Raw genomic sequence first — 20,666 nt, forward strand, 5'->3', positions numbered from 1 at the left:
TTACTCAACGCAGCAGCGAAGTACGACGGTAATCGCCCCACCAAGAGCTACCCGAAGCGGAAGTTGCTACCCGAATTCGATGAGGAGGCCTTAGATCCCCCGCAACCAAAAATTAAAACGGCCACCTGGCCGGATAGACGACCTCATGGCCAACATAGAGCGGCAAGCAATGCCGCACATAAGCCAATACGCGATCCACGCGAGGGATCACATCAAAAGGACGGCGCAACCAGATCCATCTATGGACCACGCAGGCGCGCTCCAGCATACGATGCTACACAACAAACATCCAAACACTACGGTACACCTAGATACAGGGGTGCCGCACACCCCCTATGTTTCACCGACGAGGTACTGGACCATGAATTTCCAGAGGGATTCAAACCCGTAAACATAGAGGCATACGACGGAACAACAGACCCTAGGGTCTGGATTGAGGACTATATCCTCCATATCCATATGGCTCGAGGAGATGATCTCCACGCCATTAAGTATTTACCCCTCAAACTCAAAGGGCGGCTCGGCACTGGCTTAAAAGCCTCCCCGAAAGCTCCATTGGAAGCTGGGAAGAGCTCGAAGACGCTTTTTGGGCAAATTTTCAAGAGACTTATGTCCGACCTCCGGACTCGGACGATTTGAGTCATATAACTCAACAGCCCGGAGAGTCAGCCCGAAAGCTTTGGAACAGGTTCCTTACTAAAAAGAACCAAATAGTCAACTGTCCGGACGCCGAAGCCTTGGCAGCTTTTAAGCATAGCATCCGTGACGAATGGCTTGCCAGACACCTCGGCCAAGAAAAGCCGAGAACAATGGCAACATTAACAAGCCTCATGACCTGCTTTTGCGCGGGTGAGGACAGCTGGCTAGCCAGATGCAGCACCAGCGACCCCAGTACATCCAAAGTTAGAGATGGAAACGGGAAATCACGACGCAACAACAATAATAAACGCCGGAATAAAGAAGACAACACGAAGAGCACTACATTTAACGCCGGATTCAAAAGCTCTCGGCCAAGTCAGCAAAAGCCGCCCTCTAAAGGCGCCAGAGACGAACTGTCCAGCCTAAACAAAATTCTGGACCAAGTATGTCAGATCCATAGCACCCCTGGTAAACCTGCTAATCATACCCACAGAGAATGTTGGGTCTTCAAGCAGTCCGGCAGGATCAACGCCGTACACAAGGGGGAAGATACACCAAGCGAAGACGAGGATGAGCCTCTCAAGAAAGACACTGGGGAACAAAGAAAATTTCCACCAGAAGTCAAAACAGTAAACATGTTACACGTGATAAAGGGGAGAAACAAAGCGGCACTCCCAGATAAATATGCCCAAGGGCCTATCACCGCGGAGTCCTGCCACTGGTCATTTCAACCGATCACTTTTGACCATCGGGATTACTCAGCAAGTATCCAGCGTGCAGGATGGGCTGCCCTGGTATTAGACCCAATAATTGACGGATACCACTTTACACGAGTCCTGATGGACGGTGGCAGCAGTTTAACCCTGATATACCAGGATACAATCCGCAAAATGGGGATAGACCCAACGAAAATTTGCCTAAGCAATACTACCCTTAAAGGAGTAACACCAGGCCCAGGGGCTCATTGCACGGGCTCCCTGCTACTAGAGGTTATATTCGGCTTCCCTGATAACTTCCATAGCGAACATTTAACATTCTACATTGCTCCGTTCCAAAGTGGCTATCAAGCACTACTTGGACGTGAAGCTTTCGCTCGCTTTAATGCAATACCGCACTACGCTTCCCTTAAGCTTAAGATGCCCGGTCCACGTGGCATCATTACAGTAAATGGAAATATTAAGTGATCCCTGCGCGCCGAAGAGAGTGCGACTGCCTTGGCAGCCGCACACTAAAAAGGGCCTCACCAGCTAAAGCATTTGATAGGTCGTCAAGACCACGGACACGGTTCGACGAGTCCGACGCAGCCATATGTAACTCACACAGGTTTGATAAGCCACACCCCTATTACAAATACAAGGGGCTCAACGCGCACAGACAAGTGGCAATTTTTACTCATCTTGAATTATACATGGTTTCTTCAAACCTAACTTTTTGCACGACAACTTTTCACCTAAGTTTCTCTCTTTTACAGATGACCATCGTGCTACACCCGTCCAGGATATGGCACAACGGAGATACAGGCGCAGACGTGCAGAAGGGACCCGCCCCAAGGATTCTTTTTAGATTAAGACCCTGCGTCAACCTTTTTTACTGTCTCTTGTTGATACACATCCCTCGGATTCTCAGTACAATTGAGAAGGATGCTGGCGTCTTGGCATGTGGCCACGTCAGAATAATGCACGTACCTAGAAACCAGGGGCTTCTTACAAAGGGCACTATTTAGGCCCGGTTTATACCATAAAGACCGAATACCTTAGGGAGTGTTCGGTGTCGCGAGTTTGGCCTTATATGCATCAGCTCCGAATCATGTCTTTGGTCAAATGTTGGGTTTGCCCGGCTCCTATGTTTTGGTACCTTACGTTCCGCTCTATTGGCTAAGGTAGCACTAGGAGAACTACTGCGATTGTGCCCCGGGTCATCCGGACGAGCACCTCAGTAGAGAAAGCCGAAAACTGACTGTCATGATATAGCGTGAGACTGGTCAACCACTCGATGACCTATCGGAATGTTAGAATTCCTCCGCCTTAACGAAGGGCCGTTTCCCGGCCAGGCATGTACGCACCCCGAATTCGGGAGAGTGCGGAGCCAACAAGGGCTATATAGTAGCCCCACCGTCAAACTCCTATGGCTAAGTGAAAGTGTTAAAGCTTTATAGTCCGGTTGCCTCGTTCGCTGCGCTATCACCTCCTTAATAGGACCAAGACGCTGGGCTAAGTGTGAACACGCGTCTTCTGCGAACACCTCCGCATTATATGCGTGGGGGCTGAAGCCGACGACTGCAATCTTTCAGGTTATACACATGTATACATAAACGGCCGCACATGAGGCATCATATTACTTTCAGGCAAAAGTATAAACACAGCTTTAAAAAATTTCATAAAAACATTGTGTTTACAATGGGAATACATGTCACTCAAACATAATATTCTTCGAGCACCGGGCCTCTATCAAACGAGCACCCTCGAGAACCTCTTCGAAATAGTGCTCGGCAGCCACTCGGCCTATGGCCGAACCCTGCGCCGCAACAGTGGTAGCATCCATCTCCGCCCAGTATGCTTTAACACGGGGAAGGGCCATCCACGAGCCTTCTATGCACGCCGACCTCTTCATCGCATTGATGCGCGGCACCGCACCAAGGAACTGCTGCACTAAGCTGAAATAGCTGTTCGGTTTCGGCTTTTTCGGCCACAGCTGATCCACGACAGACCTCATGGCGAGTCCGGACAACCTATTCAGTTCGGCCCATTCGGCTAGCTGATCAGTCAATGGAAGCGGATGCTCTGGAACTTTGAATTGCGACCAGAATAGCTTGTCCACTTCACGATCTGTTTGACCTTGAAAGTATTTGGATGCATCGGCAGCGCTCGCCGCCAAGTCCATATATGCGTCTGCCGAACTCCACAGCCGATCCAGAGGGGCATACCGTGGATCTCTGAACTTTCTCCGTAGCATGAACGGCTTCCCAGCCGCAATATCCCCGGCTTCACGCAGCTCCTCCTTCTTTGCTCTCATAGCAGAGCGGGTGTCTTTGTTCGCCATCGTGGCCTTTTCAAGGTCCGCTGCCTTCAATCGGTTCTCTTTTTCAAGGACCTGGCAACGGTCGGCAGTGTCTTTTAATTCTACGGCCATCTTGGCCATCTTCTCTTTGCACTACAACAAGAACCCCCCTACAGCAACGCATCATTGCGTTGGCAAAGGTCCATATAAGCGTTGGTAGGGCCTACACCAACGGACTTGTATGCGTTGCCGTTGGTGGCGTTGCAAGGGTCTACAACAACATATATGCATCCGTTGGTAAACGACCGGAATAAGCGTTGTAAGATAGCAACGTATAGAGTTAGAGCCCAACAACAGTTCACATGCGTTGGTGGCTACCCAACAGGATGATTATAAATGAGTACTACAATGCTAGTGCATTGCATGAAAAATACATGGTATTTATATATCACCATCAAGAATTATTAGGACAATGTTGATATTGCACAGGGAACACTGTATAATAAACAGAAATTTCTCATCATATATTAAATCAACTTGGTTGCATTACAAAGTACACCATACAAAGATTGCAAGATGTGAAACTAGTAGTAATCCCATTCTTGACCTTGCAACCTTCGTGTCAGCCATTCTGAAACATAATGATCTAACATTGATACCAAAAATATCAGATACATAATGATTGAAACATTGGAACTGGAAATGGCATTCTAAGACACAATGTGAAACTATCTAGTAGCACCCCTATTCTTGACCTTGCAACCAACATCTGAGATATGCACCATCGAATATTTGAATCTATCTACAAAACAAAGAAATGAAATAGGTTAATAGGGCAGAAAAATTGAAAGGAGCAGCAACATAGAAAGGTTGAAGGCAATGTGATAATTAATCTTGCTGCATGACTAATAAATTTGACCTTTTTTGTAGTTGTAAAACCTTATAAGATTTCGCTAATGTAGTATCAGCTCGCAATACCAAGAATTCATTACCAAGTTTAACAACATCAAATTTAGCTTTATATTTGGGGTTAATCCTTTAGATTGAAGTAAAAGCAGTGTTCTTGTTCGGATTTTTCCAGTATCACATTTGTAGCTAACAATAGTCATTTTAGCTCACGGTAAACTAACTCAGTTAATTTAATTTTTAAGTTTCCCCATGTTAATAGAAACAGAGTGCTTTATAGGGGTGGGGGAATGTAAGGCAGGCATACAGTAGTTGATGAATTGTTTTACTTAATCTAGCCGCAAAGATTCTTATCTCACAGAAGTAGTACGGCCATTTTTACATGCAAGAAAAGTGTTCTCTTGTACTAATTATGTGAAAAAGAGAGAAACATGTCCAAAATAATAAAATATAGTAATGCTATTAATACTCCAAAATTTCCATTAAAACTGGTGAAGAATCATTCGCGCAATATGGAACTACGATCAGAAAATACCTCCTAGTAAATCCAGCTTGGCACAGTAGTCTTCTATGTTTTAGCGCCAACAACATCGACTTGGAACAATCGAGTCTCTGTAGCCTGCTAATTTGGCATATGCATTAGTAATCTATGTTCGCTTTTGCCCACAGAATCGAACATCAAAATAGCTGAATACATGTGCACGAAGTCCTTTACCGTACTCTTTCTTATCTTATTTTATACCAAAACTCTTACATGACCTTGTTCTTGTATGGAAAAACTCTTGCACGACCTGGTTCCACGATATGACATGCTACATGGCCGAAACAATCTAAACCTACTCCCTACTTATAGCATCTAAAACGACGCAGACTCCAGCGCCCTTTCCTACACTAGTAAGGCATGCCAACTCCAAGACATAGTAGTATAACATGTAGGCAGCTAGCTATGCAAACTCATTGATTCATATATGGACTAGTACGACCACCCAAGTACACAAATGCTTATGACATGCAAACCAGACTTGCTGGAAAACTAACTAATCAATCTAACCAAATTAGACTCAAACTTGGCTAGTTAAACTAGCACGGACTCCTACTAAACTACTTGACATTATTCTAACAATTTAGAAGACCACAACATTCATGCAGACTAAGTAGTGCCAGCGTATTAATATATGCCAACATTTATTAAATAGGATTGACTTTCTTAGTTCACTTGTTTACTGAGAACGTGGAAACTTAGAGAAGTTCTAGTATGCTCAGCTTTGTCACCATGGTTGCTGGATGCTGAAACTGTTGGCCGAATAGGTAGAGGAGATGGCCCTGAGTATTACAGAGAAGAGGGGATCCTAGTAAGATCCAATAGTTTCAGATCAGTGAATTTGACGTACCTGACACACTCGCATAGTTGTCGCATCTGATTGCTTAGCTGTCTATTTATGGCTGTTGGTATCATCCAACCACCGTGGTGTGCCATGTATGTCAGGGAAGCAGAGTGCACAAGAGGAATACTTTTCATGTTTACGTTCTTGGATGAACCAAGTACATGCTCATTGTGTTAACAGTTTAAGAAGAATATAGTACAAACAAGAGAAGATGTGAGAGGCACCTGGCCAAGAGTTTGTGTGCGACCCATCATGCATCATTCTAGTATTTGGAAACATCTGTGGCTCCTCACAAAATACAAAATTAGTACAGAAATTGTAGGAATTCAGAAGTACCTGTATTTCCAAAAAAAAGAGCACTAAACTTGATTTAGAGGCGAGATTTCAACAATATGAGTCATATACATATGACAAGAATATCAAGGTATGTTCTTGTATCGCACCTTCAAACTTTATCAATTATTTAACAATTTATATTGGATAACATGAGTGTAAGAATTATTTCCATCTGAGATCTTGCATTAACTTCAAGATTGTAGTGTGCAAATTTTAACTGAATAAGAAACTGAAACTAACATAAGTTTTTGTCCAGGGAAAACAAATATTACATCAACCAGAAAAAAGAATAAGATACAAATTCATGTTTTCCTTACTGTAACATAAACTAGCAAAAGGATCCTCGCCATGCTATAAACAAGTGAGTTAAGTACTCTTCTTAAGGCTTCTTCTACATGGATCGATTTCTCCTGATTGTAATGCATAAGTGATGTACATCGATCTGTTAAGAAACAACAGAAGCACACACTTAGTAAAAGACAATGTCAGAACCTGTGAGTGTAGATGGAACAAAGGGTTATAGAATAAATACAAATATTGGGACGGAGGATGCGAGTGGGACTTATTTATTTAGTATATTGTACATGTTACACCAAGTAAATAACGATTCAGTGTATTGAGAAGGGGAATCTCCATTTGAAATAATTATGCCAGTATCATGGACCCATAATTACACTGACATGTTGATTTTTGCAGCAATGTTCTTCAGTGACATACACAATCACATATGATATATCGTTGATGAACTATCCCAATCCAATTTGAACTAAGTTGATCTTTTTTATAAGAAAAAATTGCGTTTATCTTATTGAAGAGTTCATGCTACATGCTAGCATGTAATGATTAATTGCACCTGAAAAATACTTAATTATCCATCGATCCATCTATATAGGAGGAGGAAAGTCTAACCATAACGCATAACAGAGTATTCGTCCGAAATTAGTATAGATCAACACATGGTGAATCACATCTAATCAAATAAACACCAGAACCAGAAAACGTCAGCGTCGGAGTTGATGTAGAAGAGGCGGAGTACCAACGTAAGCCCGAGCCGGATGCCGCGCGCGAGGTGATGCAGGGGTAGTGGGCCGACAAAGCGGAGCTGCCGGAGCCACGCCGGCGATGCGTGGCGGCTAGGTTTGTTGCGTGCCGCGCGTGTAGGGGAGTGGTGGCCTCGGGCGAAGGACCGGAGGAGAACATAGACGGAGTGGGGCAGGCCGGTGAGCAGTGGGTTGGGAGTCCACCGGAGCTTCCTGCAATCGGAGTTGGCGGCGACAACCCTGTAGTGCGAGAGACAGAGAGGAATCAGGGGGAGAGGCGGCCGGGTGAAAAAAAGGCTTCAGGGGGGAGTATTTGGATGGAGGGGTCGCGGATAAGGTGGAGGTGCGTACGGGGAGGTTAGTCCTTCGTGGGGAGGTGGGGTGGATCCCAACAACACATAGGCCGACATCGTTGCTAGATACGTGTTGGTGTATATGGGTGTTTGTTGTAGTGTTGCTCTCGCAATGCGCGGCCTTCTCAGCTTTCAAATCTTCGGCCGCCTTCAAAGCAGCCGCATTACTAATCCTTGCTTGTTCTTTGGCTCGGGCAAGTTCCGCCCGCAAGGTTTCCACGGTGGCAGCTCCATCTGCAGTCACAACATATTAAAGATACTGGCATCATGCTGCTCTTACTATGTGGCATTCACCAGAAAATAACACTTACCCTGTGCCTCGTCAAGCCTCTTGTTAACAAGCTTGATGTCGGCATCCGCCGCATCCAGTTGTCGCTTCAGTTCGGCAAATTCTTGAGTCCGACTAACCACCGGAGCTCCCACTACCTGCACATTAAAGCGGTATGGTTATTGCCTGGGACTACGATCCTCTATTTGCCGCTATTCTCGGCGACAACTAGAGTCTCAGGGGCTACTATCTACACAGGGCACACCTAAAAATGTGCGGTACCATCACAAATGTACATCATTTTACGTACCTCAAAGCCCGTCAGTAGACTCATAAAGTCATCATGCAACCCGCTTTCGGCGGATGAGATCCTTTCCATCACTGCACCCATCAATGTACGGTGTTCTTCTGAGATGGCCGCTCGCTCCAACAGCTCTCTCAGTACGTCCGACCGCATACCAGATGGTGCCGGACTCTTCTGTTTGCTCTCTTCGAGAGCCGGACGCTGGGGACTTCGGGTGACTATAGGATTATCTTCTGGCCTCACCGGATCCGGAGAGGCCCTTCGTGACGACACTTCAAGGTCGCCCGCTTCTTGAGCGGAGGAGTCCGGGGGAGGCGTTTCGCTCTCCATCATCTCCGGAAGAAGATCCACCGAAGATGAGCTCTGCTGAGAAGGGCTAAGATCCGAACTGCAATAAATACTTCGGTTATTTTCCTCATAGGCAAGGGAGTATATCTCCACTATTAAAGTACTTTCTGATTACTTACAGCTCGTTGGAGGGCTGATCCCCGCGTGGACTTTGTCCGGCAAGAGCACCCTCCAAGGCAGGACCCTCTGGCGGAGATTTCTTCTCTCGCTTGGAAACCTTGGTTTCCGGATCTTCACAGGTAGTCCTGTTCCTTCCCCGGGGTGAGAGAATGTCCGATTCATCCCCTCAGTTATCCTCGCTCATGGAGGCGCTCGTTCCCTCGGTCGGAATGGGTAGCGATGGAGGTCCGCTTTCGCCCTCATCATCCCCCCCCCTTTGTCTTCCTTTGAGGGCTCCGGGCAAGGTGCTAGCTCAAGCATCTTTTCCAGTACCGGATTTTCCAAACCCTCGGGAAGGGGGGCCGAACACCGAATCATCTTCGCCTTTATTATCTAGTCCTGGTCAAAGAGCAATTTCTCATAATGACGTCGTGGTAAACAAAAGACGGTGTGTTCAGCTGAAGGATTACTTACTTGGTCGGCGGTACGGTTGCTGCTCAGGCCCACGTCATCGGTGTTATCCGGACACTCTATTTGGGGTCCGAAGAATGATTTGTACTCTCCTCGTGCGTCAGGCCGAGGAAATTCTGAATAGTACGCGGCCTTCTGGGTTGAACTCCCACATGCGGAGGGGCCGGCGTTTGCAAGGCTGGACTCGACGAACCAGCATGACTTGCGCCACCATAATCAAACTGAAATCTCCTTCAAAGAGATTTTGGATGCGGCTTTGCAGTACAGGCATGTCCTTGGCAGGACCCCAGCTCAGCCCTCTGCTAATCCATGACATCAGTTGTGGTGGAGGGCCTGAGCGGAAAGCAGGGGCAGCCACCCACTTGGCACTTCTGGGAGCTGTGATATAAAACCACCCCTGTTGCCATAATCCGGACACCTCTGGAAAGGAACCTTTGGGCCACGGAGCTCCTGCTATCTTGCTTATTAATGCGCCTCCGCACGCTGCATACCGCCCCTCGACCATCTTCGGCTTCACATCAAAGGTCTTGAGCCATAGGCTGAAGTGAGGGGTAATGCGGAGGAAGGCCTCACACACGATAATGAATGTCGAGATGTGGAGAAAGGAGTCTGGGGCTAGATCGTGGAAATCTAGCCCGTAATAAAACATCAACCCCCTAACGAAGGGATCCAGAGTGAGGCCTAGTCCTCGGAGGAAGTGGGAGATGAACACGACGTCTTCGGTGGGTTCAGGAGTAGGGACGACCTGCCCTCGGGCAGGCAGCCGATGCGAAACCTCGGCGGTCAGGTATCTGGCCTCCCTCAACTTCTTGATGTCTTCTTCTGTAATGGAGGAGGGCATCCACCGGCCTTGAAGACTAGATCCGGACATGATTGAAGATCCGGAGCACCTGACCTGGGCTTTGGGTGTTAGAACTCGAGGCGGGGGAAGGATTCGATTGAGCACGGGAGGGAAAAAAGTAAAAGCCTTGTCCCTTTATAAAGAGGGTGAATATCAAGCGTCCTCTCCGTAGCCGTTTGGGACTTGCCTATAATCTAGGAGTCCTAGACACGGTTGGGTTACCCACACCTGTATTGATGAGAATCCCGTAATAAGGGGACACGATCTTTGCTTTGACAAGACGTGTCGAAAAACTGCCTCGCGTTATGTGCGGGGCTAGTTAAAGGAAACAGTTCGAATAATCACCGGGCCATGGCATAATGTCGTGTTGCCAAAACAAGTCAGCAAATTAGATTTGTGAAAATATTATTCTCTCTACGGTGGTATGTGGAACTTATTTTGCAGGGTCGGACACTATCCTTATATTCAAATTCTTCTGTGGTATATTCAGAGGAGGAACCCGCCTTGCAATGCCGAAGACAATACTGCGTGCCGGACTCATCGTCATTGAAGCCTGGTTCAGGGGCTACTGTGGGAGTCCTGGATTAGGGGGTTTCCGGACAGCCGGACTATCTCCATTGGCCGGACTGTTAGACTATGAAGATACAAGATTGAAGACTTCGTCTCGTGTCCGGATGGGACTCTACTTGGCGTGGAAGGCAAGCTAGGCAATGCGGATATGTGTATCTCCTCCTTTGTAACCGACCTTGTGTAACCCTAACCCTCTCCGGTGTCTATATAAACCGGAGGGTTTTAGTCCGTAGGACAACAACAACTACAACATACAATCATACCATAGGCTAGCTTCTAGGGTTTAGCCTCTCCGATCTCGTGGTAGATCTACTCTTGTACTACCCATATCATCAATATTAATCAAGAAGGACGTAGGGTTTTACCTCCATCAAGAGGGCCCAAACCTGGGTAAAATATTGTGTCCCCTGCCTCCTGTTACCATCTGCCTTAGACGCACAGTTCGGGACCCCCTACCTGAGATCCGCCGGTTTTGACACCGACACCCCTCCATCATTCACGCCGTCGTCCTCATCACCGACCCCCTCCCTCCTCCGACCTCGAGGTGAGACCAGGCAAATCTCCATGTCAATATGAGTCCTATAATATGAGTCCTCGGGTCGACTTTAAGTCTGTTGAGTCTCCACCATATATGGGGGTAGCTTCTCCTTCATTCCCGTGTTGAGAGTTTTCAAGAAAAGACTAGACAGACCGATAGTCAACCCGTGATGAATAATAATGATCTACCTTAGGTTTTTTAGTACATATATTTAATTGTAGATGTTTAATATTTGAATTATGAACATAGGAAATGTCGTACTCGGACGATGAAAGTATCTCTGGGGAGTGCGACTGGTGCCACGACCACCGAGGTCTGTGCCACAGGCCTCACCTGGACGAAGATCGGCGCTTCGGCATTAAGCTGGAGGAGACCTTCGATGTTGAAACGGTACGCAACGACGACAAGTGTTATTTTTTCGTAATTAAGCACGACTTCAAATATTTCAACGTGTACTTTTCATCTTTTACAATTCGACTAGCTTATCCCATGCCATGCAAGACGCTAAGTTTTGGAGAGGATGGGTTTTGAAGACTATGAAAGTTTCAAAACAAAGAAAATTCACCTAAGGACCCATCATGGTGTGGATTTTGAAGTAAAGTTGTACAATTCTGAGAGCGTAACCCATTTTGGTTGCAAAAAATGGGAAGCACTTTGCAAGATGTATGGTTTTGATGAGGGTATGCTTGTCACCATGGATCTTGGTGATCCTGAAATCGAGCAAGACAATATGGACATTTGGGTCCTTGTTGATACGCCTCCAATTCTACCGCCATGTGAGTTTCTCAAACATAGTTATTAGCTAATTTAGACTGTTTATTTCAAAATAGTTGACAACTTATTTCCATTGACAGCTTATTTTTATTCTTCAAAGAATGTGCGGAAGATGGTAGACAAAACCCACTACACCGATGGATCCGAATTAACTTATCAGGAGAAAAATCATCTGGTCGGATTTTGTACTGACATTGAGAATTACAATATCTACAATCAAACTCCTCAACATTATGGTCAATACGTGCCACTAGTGCATGTGTTGAACTACGGTAACTACCATGGAGATACCCTGGTCAGATTTTTTACTATTACGACATCCGTGCATCTTTTGCATACTTCTAAAACTAGTACATCATTGCTAACTATGAAGTTATCACTATGTTTTCCAACAGATAATCACAGAGAATTGTGTGCCTCATTTGATGTATGAGAAAGGTAGCCTTAATGTTTTGAACATACAACCAGGTCATCCTACGAACCTCAACTGTCCATACCGGATTTCTAAAAGAAATGAAGACATGCAAATCAAAGGATGGAAAAAATGTATGGACATTCGTAAGGAGGTTCTTGGAAGCAAAAGGAAGCGAAGCGCAAGAATTGGAGACAGGATGATCTCCATTCTCCATAATGGAGAGTCAGGGTCTATATTGTTTTATGCTATTTTACCTTAAAGAGGGTATTTAGGTCCTACCTAATACTGATGATCATGTGCTAAGAACAATTAAGTAGGGTTGGTTCGATGACTATGAGGATGATGATCGTATGACTTGTTATTAATAACGAGTAGAAGTTGTATGATGATGATTAGTAGACTTGTTATTATATATGATGATGCATGATGCGAGTATGAAGAGTTATTATATATCAGCGGGTGAAATGAACATGGATTGGATTGAAGTGAAGGCAACATGCATGTGGTGCATGTCGAAAGTAGTACAATCCAAACTTGATCAAGTTAGGATTAGTGTTACTTTCGACATGCACCACATGTTGCCTTCACTTCAATCTAAGCCATGTTTAGGCATACCAGTAGCGTTGGTAAACCAAGCATAGAGATATAAGAGAGGGCACTTCTCCCTATTAGCTAGCTAATAACAACCTAAATTAACCCCCAAAACCCCTAAACCAGCCCCTTTAAAAAAACCTCAGCTCGCCTTTTGGTCTCGGTTGGTGTCACCAACCGGGACCAAAGTCCCCCCTGCCTGGGCTGGTCGCAGCGGCCATGTGGAGGGCCATCTGTCCCGGTTCGTGTAAGAACCGGGACTAAAGGCCAAAGGCATTAGTAACGACCTTTTAGTCCCGGTTCCAAAACCGGGACAGAAGGCCCTTACGAACCGGGACAAATGGCCCTTTTTCTACTAGTGTTATGATTGGAACTTTAGCAAGCATTCGCAACTACTAAAGATCATTAAGGTAAAACCCAACCATAGCATTATAAGGCATCAAGTCCTCTTTACTCCCATACGCAAACAACCTACTTACTCGGGTCTATGCTTCTGCCACTCACGCCACCCATCATAAGCAAATCATGAACATATTGCAAAACCCTTCAACAGGGATCCCTCACGCTTGCACGACACGGAGAGCACCATAGTACAACACCAATAATTAAACATACAACTCAAACCAATCACGATCATCAATTAACCCATAGGACAAAATGGATCTACTCAAACATCATAGGATAGCCATACATCATTGGGAAATAATATATAGCGTTGAGCACCATATTTAAGTAGAGATTACAGTGGGTAAAAGAGGGGTTACACCGCTGCATAGAGGGGGGAAGAGTTGGTGATGACGGTGGTAAAGTTGTTGGTGTAGATCGTTGTCGCGATGATGGCCCCGACGGTGTTCCGGCGCCACCGGGAGAGAGTGGGGAGAGCCCCCTTTTTCTTCTTCTTCCTTGACCTTCCCCCTAGATGGGAGAAGGGTTTCCCCTCTGGTCCATGGCCTCCATGGCAGCGGAGGGGCGAGATCCCCTCCGAGATTGGATCTCCCTCTCTGTTTCCTTCTGTTTTTGCGCTCTCTGATTCTGCCCTTACACCGTTTCTTAAATTCTTGGAGATCCGTAACTCCGATTGGGCTGAAATTTTGACACGATTTTTATCCGGATATTGGCTTTCTTGCAGAGGAACAAGGGTACCAACCGCCTTACGGAGTGGCGACGAGGGCCCAGGGCGCGCCCCTCACCCTCGTGGGCCCCTCGGGCATCGTCTCGTGTTGATTCCACTTCCCAAAATTCACATATATTTTAAAAAAATCTCCGTAAGTTTTTATCCCGTTTGGACTCCGTTTGATATGGATTTTCTGTGAAACAAAAAACATGCAACAAACAAAATTGGCACTGGGCACTGGATCAATATGTTAGTCCCAAAAATACTATAAAAATTGCCAAAAGTATATAAAAGTTGTGGAATATTGGCATGGAATAATCAAAAATTATAGATACGACAGAGATGTATCAGCATCCCCAAGCTTAATTCCTGCTCGTCCTCGAGTAGGTAAATGATAAAAAAGATATTTTTTGATGTGAAATGCTGCCTAGCATAATCTTGATCATGTAATCTAATCATGACATGAATATTAAGACACGAGTGATTCAAAGCAATAGTCTATCATTTGACATTAAGACAATAATACTTCAAGCATACTAATAAAGCAATCATGTCTTTTCAAAATAACATGGCCAAAGAAAGTTATCCCTATAAAATCATATGGTCTAGCTATGCTCCATTTTCATCACACAAAATATTCAAATCATGCACAACCCCGATGACAAGCCAAGCAATTGTTTCATACTTTTGATGTTCTCAAACCTTTTCAACTTTCAAGCAATACATGAGCTTGAGTCATGGATATAGCACTATAGGTGAAATAGAATATGATGATGGAGGTTGTGTGGAGAAGACAAAAAAGGAAGAAAGTCTCACATCGACGCGGCTAATCAACGGGCTATGGATATGCCCATCAATTGATGTCAATGCGAGGAATAGGGATTTCCATGCAACATATGCAGTAGAGCTATAAGTGCATAGGGTTGTGATACTTACTAAGGACAACATAGTAAAGCGCATGTGGCAAGGTAGTAAACAATGTTGTTTTTTGGTCATGAGGAAACAAATCAACATTTGTTTGTCGCCTGCCCGTATGCTACATGATTATGACTTACGATTTATGTGGCATTTAGCCTACCTCCACCTACTAGTATTACCTCTGTTCCTTTTTACTCTGCATATAAAATTTGGTCAAAGTAATACTACATAAAGTTTGATCAAATTTATATAAAAAATATGAACATCTGCAATATTGAAACTATATAGTATGAAAAATACATTTTATGGTGCATATGATAATATTGATTTCATATTGTGAATGTTGATATTTTTTAATATAAAGTTAATCAAACTTTACAAAGCTTTACTTTCACCAAACTTTATTTGCAGACTAAGGCCAACTCCACCGCGCGACTCCATCCCGCCCGTCCCCGTCCGTTTGGGGTAAAAGGACAAACCAGACGGCCCAACGCGCGGGAGCAAACGGACTTTTGTCCATTTTGTGTCCGCTTTCGACCCATCCCCAGCCCAAGTTTCCGTCGATTTTGGGGTGAAACGGACAACGCGCGGACGGGCAGGACGCGCACGCTTGTCCTCCCCTGGCCCTCCTGTCGGTGGCACAAAGCAAAACCCCCCGCCCGCCCCACTTGGCACCCTTTTCCCCAAACCCTCCCACGTCCCTCCCGCCGCCCCTCCCTCCCCCGTCCATGGCCGACGCCCAGCCGAATTCCGGCGGCCTGGCCGTCGACCCGCCTGGAAAGGTGAAGAATAAGGCGGCCAAGGCGCCAAGGAAGCCACTGTCGAAGTGCACACCAGAGGAGATCGCCAAGTTGGACGTGGAATCGGCAAAGAGGAGGAACCGGAGGGCGGTCGTCAAGGGCAATGCCGCCGCGGCCAAGTTCGTCGCCATGCGCGATGCGATGGAGGCCGCACGGCGCAAGGCCGCAGTCGACGAGAACGAGGGCGTGGTTCGAGGCCAGGCAGAAGGAGATGTTGGACGCCGACGGCCTGAACTAGGTCGTCCGATCGGTCGTGGCCGTTCTTTTTGGAAGCTGGCATGGGTGCCACCCGCCCACTGGGCTGCCGGTTGTGTGCCGGCGAGAAAAACATTCATTTTGAAGGCCGGCTGTGCTGCCGGCCGCTGGCTGTGTTGCCAGCGAGGACAACTATTCATTTTGGAGGCTGGTTGTGTTGTCGGTGATAGACGTGCAGGCCGCTGGCTCTGTTGCCGGCGTGAACTAGGGCCGCTGGCCTGATGAACTAGGGCTTGGCATTTGAAACATTGCTCTCTTTTTAAAATGGAGGCAGACATAATGGGGCAAACGGATGTGTCCGCGCGCTGGGCGCACGGCCACTGCATCCCAGGACACGCTCGGACACGACTCCATTGCCCTACCCAAATGGACCGAATCCGGACAAAACGAACGTCTGTTTGGGGTCGCGTGGTGGAGTTGGGTGGCGTTGAGCCTAAAACTAGGGCATGGATCCATATAGAAGTTTGTGCCTTCCTTTGTGCTTTATGGAATTGTCAAAATGTTATGTCTTTAACAGGACAAAGGTTCACAATTTTTTGCAAGCTATCTTCCAAGCTACACGATGGATTTGTACATGATTCTTACTACATTGTGCGGAAGCGCGGGTTATGGTATCTAGATGCAACCCTTAAGAGATGGTAGCATGGAATATGCACAACTGGTTTGGATGAGCGGCCCAATAATAGGCTACTAGATCGGAAGCGCGCCTTGGCGCGAGGGTGCCGGTCCAAACGTTATGGTCAAGCAAGTAATGCTCATTCAGAAGGGATATCAAAATAAAGTAAAGATGAATCATTCACTTAAGTTTTTAGTTTGTGAGAGACAATACGACGTTATTAGTCAATACTCTGATGCAAAAGAGTGTATCTAAACATATGTACCTTCAACATTGATAAGATCATATGAGCAATGGTACAAAAAAAATCATTGCCAACGGGCAAGGAGAGGATTATTATGATAGAAGTCTATACAAATGTTGAGCATTGCAACTTTCCAAAATACTACAACGAAAAGGTATATCATAAAGTATAAAAGCATGATATACCATTCTACATCGGTACATAAGTTCTATAAAATATAGCCAAATAGTTCATACTCGCAAGTGTAAAACAGGTGTTACAGTAGCTAGAAACAATGCTATAGAAACATCAATAACGGTACGGCCTTTGTCTTTGTTAGTCAATCAACAAACATGTATGGTACCTTGTAGATGATCATCACTGAGAACTCCTACTTCCTCTCTCCAAGTGAAAAAGGGCATGTTCTGAGGTGAAGCTAATGCAGATAGTAGTGGCCAATACTTGACAGGAAAGGCCGATAGCGTCCTCAGGCTTCATTTTTCTGATGACACTAATAATGTAAGCTTTAGTGATACATGAGTAATTTCTCTTATAGTATGAAATAATATAACAATACAAGCTTCAGTTAATTCCTAATTTTCCAAGAAATGAAAGGAAGAGTGTAACTGCTTAAACAACAGTAGCACAATAACACAAATATGTAGTTAAATTTACATGTGCAGGTAGTACCTCTGCGTTTTTCACAATGCCAGTCAGTAACAGATTGTACATAAAACATGTTCAGTTATGAAATACTCCCTCTGCAACAAATATAAGATCGTTTAGATCACTTACTTCAGTGAAAGCACTACCATACCAAATGTCTAAAGCATGGCATTGAATAGGCAAATAACACCATTAGAATGCACTATATGTTCAAAGAAAGGGTGATGAGAAATCCGAGATACAACCGAAGATGGAAATATAAGAAAAAAATATTAGGACAAACCAGTTCAAATCACAACATGAAGCATTTTGTTCAGTTTGACATGAATATCAATAGCAGGAGAAAACAAAGCCGAACCTTGGCCCCTGCCAAGGACTATTCTCTCATAACTCGTACAAAACATGAGTTGTGTATTCTTAGGAAGATATTAAAATTGCATCAAGTAGCAGGCACACTATTGTATATATTTTTCATAAAGGTAATGTGAATATAAGATAAAATGGTTCTTTCGAATATCACAAAACATGCTACAAACATGTATTCCACGGATAGATCGAGTGGCCTGAAATTTCATGCAAAAATATAATGTAATAGTTCTATATGCATAAAGAACTTGCCATTCATTTGTCAGCCTGGACATTTGCCATAGTGAGCATAGGACTCACAAATAAATTGCATTAGTTGAATATTAATTATTATATGTAGCCACATCTTATTTAATCCAACCAAGATGAACAGAAATAAATCTCACCTTACTTTTGTCGAAAAGACTCTTATTTAACTGCTCATTCCTTGACATGGTGATCCGCTGAACATATCGCAAGTCGCTGCAACCACATAAGCCAAGCATTGACATGAGATAAAGAGAGCAATGAATTCTTTTATTCGGATGGTACATATTGCATCTAAACAACCTTGAGATGCATGCATGTTTGTAGCACACTATCAGCCCCGTTTATGCTCTTCGTAATCCATCAGAGGTGCAACACACATGTTACTCGGCCAAATTTAACTAAATATATAGTAGTGGTATCTATTTGAAGTCTCACTACTGAGAATAAAAATAGACTCCATCTGTACCAGCTAACCAGCAGATAAGCAATCACTGATTCTTGTTGCACACAGAAACACATGATGAAGAAAAATAATCATGTGGACCATTCTTCGTAGATGGTAATCCACAGGGATGTGATCCACCTCCCCATCTCGTGCAATTGGGGGAGCACTCGGTGTCCAGAAATCCTGGAATTTCTACACATCAACATAGTGCGGCCGTTCTCCCTCTCCTCTCGTGATGACGGCATAGGAGGAGGGATCCATACGACCCTCTATAATTTGAGCAAACACATCTGATGAAACAATATAATTATAGTAACATGTATACCCACAACCTAAATTTTTGAAAACTCGGTGTTCTCATGACCTAAATTTGAACTGATTATAATGAGAAAGAAGACCCATCAACATATTAGTACAATAATAAAGGCAAAAGTGGGGTTGTGGGTGTAATGGGGGTACATGCAGTAAAGGAATCTGAACCTTTTCCATGTCAACTCATCATCTTCCTCTTGCTCTCTTCTCACCAATTTAGCATTGCCAATTCTTCCCCTAATGGTCAGGAACAAACAATCAAGTTTAGCATCCCAAGCACAAAGAAAAAGTTACTAACATTCCCTCATGTATACCATTTGATATATATTTGACTGAGCAAAAAAGCAATTATAATCATGTGCCACCGTTGTAAAATTGTACAAGTATGCCTAATACAGAGGCTTATGGATCAGAAATGGGACCCTGCAAACGAGCATACAAGCCTATATCTATATAAGATGCACGTACATATACATAGCTTGACCAACAACAATTTGCGTACTACACACTCCTCTCTATACGTATGTGTGCAATACAAAGATAAGAAACAGATGACAGAACTTACCTGTTGATTCATGGAACAGGGAGGGCTAGTTGTAATAGCAAAGTGTTTTAGTTCACTCCATCCTTGATCCGGCAGCAGTGCAAGGCATCTGAGTTTCCATAAGTATGATCATCTCTGCAAAAGTAAAAGCTTCTTAGATAATCAAGCTCATCTCTGGAGAGAAATTAAAGCTTCTCCTAGAATCGCAGACGCTTCTTCAAGAATCAATAGCGTGTGCAGCACCAGAAGCTTGCCTTCGGTATAAAGAGGGGCCGTCGACCCAACAAAAGTTGTCACAGGCAAGAGGAAGAATCCATTATCAATGGAGGGGACTGGGAAGAAGGAGAGAGTGAAGGTTGTGGTTGTCTGCGTGCTCCTTGCCGTCCTGCTGTTTGCCCAGCAGCTGCAGGTGGCTGACGCCGTGTCGGTGTTCTGCAAATGCTACGTCAGCTGCTACTCCGACTGCAGGCTCAGACGCCCCCCGCTGTTCTGCAAGCCGTTATGTAGATGCAAATAATATTAGCATGTTGACTGTAGAATTTTTAAAGCGAACAGAGAGGTATTTTATTCGAGTGGTTTATTCAATTCTTGGATCATCTGAGTAAACATATCTGACACCAATATTATAATATATATACCCACATTCTATCCTACTATGAGAATTTTGTTTGCTGGTAATCTCGCATGATTATTTCAGTAAAATTTTGTGGCCACTACTACTCTACCTGGAACAGCTGGTGTGATATATGTAGATGGAGAGAGAGAGAGGGGGAGAGGGAGAGAGAGAGATATGTCTGTCAAGGAAAGTTAGATTTTTGGGAGGCCTTCTATAACAAATAAAACTCAAGTATATCTTCAGAACACTAAAAGGACAGCTCAGTAAGTGGACAAAGCTAATTGCTATCAACATGGTTAGATACTAATAACCTATTCAGAACCTCAACTTCTTGGAAGTCCTTGAGAATATGGGACTAAAAGTGTAATCAGTTACTGGCTTCAAACATATTTTACAGTAACAATAACTATCACGTAGCAGATGCAGAGTAAAAGCATGCTAGGAGGCAGGAAAGACTGAAAGAGTCGGTGCTGAATTATGATATAAGCAGAGTGAGTTGAGAATGAACTTCTTTCAATTAAAATAAAGCACAACCACTCCTCAAAAAAAGCACAACCATATTATAGAGAGGGAGGTTGTGGTCGACGCCGGCACACAAATGGAACCGCCATCGTCGGGGTCGGGCGTGGGCTCCTTCCTTCCTGGTCGTCGTCATCTTGGTCCTTGT

The 20,666-nt window shown here is 44.7% G+C and overlaps 2 long non-coding RNA genes across 3 annotated transcripts; both read right to left on the bottom strand.

The window, feature by feature from the left end:
• Positions 1–4,139: 4,139 nt before the first annotated feature.
• On the bottom strand, positions 4,140–5,497 carry LOC125534218. Its single transcript, XR_007294422.1, has 2 exons — positions 5,078–5,497; positions 4,140–4,438 (listed from the first exon to the last, which is right to left on the bottom strand). It is a non-coding gene; the product is annotated as an uncharacterized LOC125534218 (long non-coding RNA).
• Positions 5,498–17,171: 11,674 nt separating this feature from the next.
• Positions 17,172–19,503, bottom strand: LOC125534219. Of its 2 annotated transcripts, none has more exons than XR_007294423.1 (5): positions 19,405–19,503; positions 19,008–19,076; positions 18,220–18,295; positions 17,492–17,562; positions 17,172–17,312 (listed from the first exon to the last, which is right to left on the bottom strand). It is a non-coding gene; the product is annotated as an uncharacterized LOC125534219 (long non-coding RNA). The 2 variants fall into 2 exon arrangements; XR_007294424.1 differs by having other exon boundaries at positions 17,265–17,303.
• Between the last annotated feature and the right edge of the window lie 1,163 nt (positions 19,504–20,666).

Source organism: Triticum urartu, chromosome 2, assembly GCF_003073215.2.
Source record: "Triticum urartu cultivar G1812 chromosome 2, Tu2.1, whole genome shotgun sequence".
NCBI classification, from domain to species: Eukaryota; Viridiplantae; Streptophyta; class Magnoliopsida; order Poales; family Poaceae; genus Triticum; species Triticum urartu.